The following is a 6,000-nucleotide window of genomic DNA, read 5'->3' as shown; positions in this document are numbered from 1 at the left end:
GCTTGCAGTGAGCTGAGATCACGCCATTGCACTCCAGCCTGGGCGACAGAGCGAGACTCCGTCTCAAAAAAAAAAAAAAATTCTCATACAGTTCTGGAGAACAGAAATCTGAAGTCAGTTTCACTGGGCTAAAGTCAAGGTATTGGCAGGGCTTGTTTTTTCTGCAGGCTCTGAGGGGAGAATCTGCTTCTTGGCAGCTTTCAGCTTTCATTTGCTGCCTGGGTTCCTCAGCCCGTGGTCTCTTCCTCCATCTTCAAAGAGCATCACTCCAGTCTTTCCTCTGTCGTCACATTGCCTTGTTTTTTGTTTGTTTGTTTGAGATGGAGTGTCACTCTGTCCTCCAGGCTGGAGTGCAATGGCATGATCTCGGCTCACTGCAACCTCTGCCTCCCAGGTTCAAGCGATTCTCCTGTCTTGGCCTCCTGAGTAGCTGGGATTACAGGTACCCGCCACCATGCCTGGCTAATTTTTGTATTCTTTTTAATGGAGATGGGGTTTCGCCATGATGGCCAGGCTGGTCTCAAACTCTTGACCTCAGGTGATCAGCCCACCTCAGCCTCCCAAAGTGCTGGGATTACAGGCATGAGCCACTGCACCCAGCCTTCCTTTTTATTTTTAATTTAACAGAGTTTAATTGAGCAAAGAACAATTCACAAATTGGGTAGCCTCTTGGGCTGGGGGAGGTTCAGAGAGATTTCAGTGCAGCTGCGTGGTAGATGATTTATAGACAGAAAATGGAAAAGGACTTACAGGAAACGGAAGTGAGGTAAGAAACATCCGGATTGGTTATAGCTCGTGTTTACCTTTTTTGAATAGTTGGAACAGTTAGCCCCCTTTGATTGACCGGAACTAGGTGGTTGGCACCTCCATTTAGGTTATAGTTCATTATGTACAGAGAAACCTGTAGGCTGAACTTAAATATGTAAGGAGGCAGATTTAGGCTAAACTTGATTTAACAATTCCCCACTTTTGATCATCCTCTTGATTTTGAGAGATTGACCGAAAACTTCATCATTGATACCTCCATCTTTTTTTTTTTTTTTTTTTTTTGTTGAGACGGAGTCTCGCTCTGTCGCCCGGGCTGGAGTGCAGTGGCCGGATCTCAGCTCACTGCAAGCTCCGCCTCCCGGGTTTACGCCATTCTCTCGCCTCAGCCTCCTGAGTAGCTGGGACTACAGGCGCCCGCCATCTCGCCCGGCTAATTTTTTTGTATTTTTTTAGTAGAGACGGGGTTTCACCGTGTTAGCCAGGATGGTCTCGATCTCCTGACCTTGTGATCCGCCCATCTCGGCCTCCCAAAGTGCTGGGATTACAGGCTTGAGCCACCGCGCCCGGCCGATACCTCCATCTTAAATGTTCTTATTTGGTCTTGTAACCCACTGGGAAATAGCAGAATAGTGGGTTTTGTAAGGTGAGAACAAGGACAAGATAACAGTTCTTGGACCCGGCGTGGTGGCTCATGCCTGTAATCCCAGCACTGTGGGAGGCCGAGGTGGCTGTATCACAAGGTCAGGAGATCGAGACCATCCTGGCCAATGTGGTGAAACCCTGTCTCTACTAAAAATACACAAATTAGCTGGGTGTGGTGGTGGGCGCCTGTAGTCCCAGCTACTTGGGAGGCTGAGGCAGGAGAATTGCTTGAACCAGGGAGTCGGAGGTTGCAGTGAGCCAAGATGGCGCCACTGCACTCCAGCCTGGTGACAGAGCAAGTGACTATCTCAAAAAAAAAAAAAAAAAAAGTTCTCAGCAGAGGCAGCTGCTTCAGAATACCTCCAAGTTTCCAACATCCCAAAATTAGCACCATTCAAAAGGAGTGGAGTCTCGCCCTTCTGAGACAGGAGGTGGAATCCACGTGTCCCAGAACCTCTGAGATGGTCCTGATTACAAATCTTCTGTCCTGTTATCAACTCTTGTGGTAGATTCTAGAACCAGATCTGACCCAAGGACACTGAGCAGCTGGATTCTTCCTCCTTACAGCATGAATTGTTGGATTTATTGCTGCCCCCTCTCCTAATATTGTGGCTTTGAAGTCCCCAGTGGAAGACTCTTCACAGAAACCGTGGAAGGGGAAAGGCGGCCTCTTGGGTCACCACTGAGATTGTCACATCGCCCATCACAGCCTCCGCATCCCACTGGTCAGTTCCCGTGAAGGGGACTTCCACTAACCTTTCCCTTTGAAGGGGTTTGCTACATCTCTACGAAGTGTCAGACAGCCCCAGGTTTAGGATAAGCACACGTTCCCTCTTCAAAGTGTTTACCTTTTACAGCATTCTTTCAATCTCCTTGATTTTGTATCAGGGCAAAAAAAGATTGAGGGATGTATTAGGAATCTGTTAGGTTGCAAAATCCAAAAAACTCGACTACTGCTAACTTAAACAGGACAAGGTTTCTCAACCCCAGCACTATTGTCATTTTTGGGTTGATGCTCTGTGTTGTGGGGGGACTGTCCTGTGTATTGGAGGATGCTTTGCAGAATCTCTGGCTTCTACCCATTACCTTAGTGATTCTCAAACAGGGGCAATTTTGTTCACCCAGGGGGCATTTGGCAATGTCTGGAGATATTTTTGGTTGTCACAACTGGAGGTGAGGGGTGGAAGTTGGCGTTACTGGTGGCTAGTGGGCAGAGGCCAGGGATGCTGCTCAAATATCCCGCAATTCCCAGGAGAGCTCCCAGCAACAATTACTGGGCTTCTGAATGCCAGTCATGCCAAGGTAGAAAAATCCAGGTCTGTGGTGGCTCAAGCCTGTAATCCCAGCACTTTGGGAGGCCGAGATGGGCGGATCACGAGGTCAGGAGATCGAGACCATCCTGGCTAATATGGTGAAACCCCGTCTCTACTAAAAAAATACAAAAAACTAGCCAGGCGAGGTGGCGGGCGCCTGTAGTCCCAGCTACTTGGGAGGCTGAGGCAGGAGAATGGCATAAACCCGGGAGGCGGAGCTTGCAGTGAGTTGAGATCCGGCCACTGCACTCCAGCCTGGGCGACACAGTGAGACTCCGTCTCAAAAAAAGAAAAAAAAAGAAAAATCCGGGTCTGAGGGAATGGAAGTGGGCATTGAAGTTGATCCAATAGGATGAGAGGAGAAAACCCCCAGAAGATCCACACTTCCCCCAAACACAGAATTCATATCCTATTTCCTCTGCAAAATCTGGCCCCATGCTAAGAAAGCCAAAAATAGTTGGTTTTAACTGATGAGTGCTGGGATAAGATTCCTCGCTGGCCTACTCCCTGAAACAATTTTTTTTTTTTTTTGAGATGAGATGAAGTCTCACTCTGTCACCCAGGTTGGAATGCAGTGGTGCAATCTCGGCTCACTGCAACCTCCACTTCCTGGGTTCAAGTGATTCTTTGTACCTCAGCCTCCCGAGTAGCTAGGATTACAGGTGCATACCACCATGCCCAGCTAATTTTTTGTATTTTGGGTAGAGATGGGGTTTCACCATGTCCGAACTCCTGACCTCCAGTGATCTGCACACTTCAGCCTCCCAAAGTGCTGGGATTACAGGTGTGAGCCTCCGTACCCAGCTGGGACTGTGAAAATTCTAAAAGCCACCAAATGCAGCTGCATTGGGCAATGTGAGCCCTGACAATATTCTGCAAAATGAAATCCTGAAAGAACCAGATGCAAACACAGCCCACCTGGGCAGCAGGCAGGGCGGCCTCTGCATTCTTTCTTCCCCATTATCCGACATCTGTTGAAATGCTTCGGCCTCAAAGTGCAATCAAATATCACCCACTTGTACATACAAATGAAAAGAATGGATAACAAAGGGAGAAAGGAAAGTGTATAAGCATAAATGCCTCAGCTGCAAATTGATCCAGCGCTGGGCATGAAAGATTGTATTTTTTGTTCTCTGATAAGTATAGCTAAGTGATAAATAAATAGATGTGGGCTGTCACCAATTAGCATAGCTACTGGTTTCCTCCTCACCCTGCTTCCCCAGTGACAATGCACTGGGTATAGGTTGAGGGAGAAGGTCAGCTATGGAGTGAAAGAAAGGAGAGGTTAAAGTCATGGTGTGCACAGCTGCTGGGTGCACCTGAAATAACATTGTTTTCAAACCTTTTTCTTTTCTACCTACCACTAGCTTAAAATCCAAGTACAGGAAAATGGAAAACCAGACCACACTTCCAGTTCTACTTTTGCTCTCTGCTCTTCTGGTGTTATCAAGAAATACCACCACCTCCCTAGGCTGTCCTCTGGTCACGTGCTCTCAGGCTCAAGTCCCTTAAAGAGCTAGACAGCAAAGTCGAGGATGAAGGAGAAGGGACAGGCAGAGGAAGGTCTGCCATAGGCAGCACATTCCCGAGACATGTTGTGGATATGAAAACATTCTGGATTTTCTCAAGTCCTTTGGCAACATTAAATTTTTGTGTGTGTGTGCACTAAGGCTGAAACAGAAGGACTGGTGGAAAGAGGATTGTTGGTGAGTGCATGTAGACAGCCTGCGGTTGCATTGATAAGCTTTGTTAAAGTATTCATGTGAAAATTTACAAGTCAAAATGGAGAGAATTTAGGGCAATTCTAGGTCCCCAAGACCAGTGACTCTGACATTATTCAAAGATGATGGACTGGGCTAGGTGCAGTAACTCACACCTGTAATCCTAGCACTTTGGGAGGCTGAGGCAGGAGAATTGCTTGAAGCCAGGGTTTTGAGACCAGCCTGGGCAACATGGCAAAATCCTGTCCCTACAAAAATTTTTAAAATTAGCTAGAGCATGGTCGCATGCACCTGTAGTCCCAGCTGCTCCGGAGGCTGCGGTGGGAGGATCGCTTGAGCCTGGGTATTTGAGGCCACAGTGAGCCATGATTGTGCCACTGCACTCCAGCCTGGGCAACAGTGTGAGACCCCATCTCAAACCAAAACCAAGAAATAAGTTAGCAGACTCACCCTTCCACAAGCTTTTGAGCCTCCCAGAGTGGGAACTGGCTCAGTCTATACAGCTCCCAGCACAGCATCAGGCAGGGGCGCCATCATGAGTCGTGTTATTGGAGCCTGTCTGCCTGGGTCCAAATCCAGGCCCCACCATTTACCTCCCCTGTGACCTTGAACAAGCCAGCTAGCCCTCAGGGCTTTGATTTTCTCCTCTGTAAAATGGGGATAATAGCAGCATTTCCACTGCAAAGACCTGAATGAGTAAAGTGGTTAGCACCGTGCCAGGCTCATAGCGCTCTGTAAGTATTAGCTGTTATAATTATTAGGGGTTCAAGTTCTGTCTTGCTCAGCTTTCTAGCTCATTGAACGCTAAAGACCCAGTGCATTGATTGCTCAAAAATTTGTCATAATTGCTTGGAACTTTTCATTTACATACTGCAAAGATTATTTCTGCCACAACATTGCAAATGTTTTTGAATAGCCTACTTCCCATTTCTGAATATGGGCAGGGATCCCTTTGGGGTGCTCGCTGACCACTCCCAGATGAGCCATGGGTTCTGTCTGGGCTGTGTATGGGGAGGGCGTGGAGGGTGGCATGACTGAGATGTACAGGGTGGAAACCCTCAGGACAGAGGTGCACTGGAAAGTTCATAAGGCACAGTGGCTGCAAAACCTCATACCCACCTTAGAATTCCCAATGTACTTTCCTCAGTAAAGTCATTCTCCAGGTCTGTCTTTTCCTTATAGTGTTTCTCAGTGCCTCATTCTGTACGTGAGAAATCCCAGTAAAAATCCAGAGTGGGAACGATGTAAAATAGAACTGTATACTTAAAAATGGTTAACATGGCAAATGTTATGTTTTACAAGAATTAAAAATAATAGTAAAAAAGCCACAATTATAAAAAACAAACTAGAGTAGGAGGGACCTAGGGACGTCTCTTCATGATTTGACATCCAGTTTGGAGAGGCCAGAGTCAGGGAAGCTCCCTGCCAGGATTCCAGTCCTTTTTCTTTTTCCCTGTTGGGTGGGTAGTTTTCAAAACTCCATTAGAATCTAAACGCTTTTGCTTCCGTGCCCTGCCCCGGCCCCGGGGGGTATCTGGTTGACTGTTCTCAAGGCA

This window comes from Trachypithecus francoisi, unplaced genomic scaffold (genome assembly GCF_009764315.1).
Source record: "Trachypithecus francoisi isolate TF-2019V2 unplaced genomic scaffold, Tfra_2.0 Contig01474, whole genome shotgun sequence".
NCBI classification, from domain to species: Eukaryota; Metazoa; Chordata; class Mammalia; order Primates; family Cercopithecidae; genus Trachypithecus; species Trachypithecus francoisi.
Note: the sequence above shows the minus strand (reverse complement) of the source record.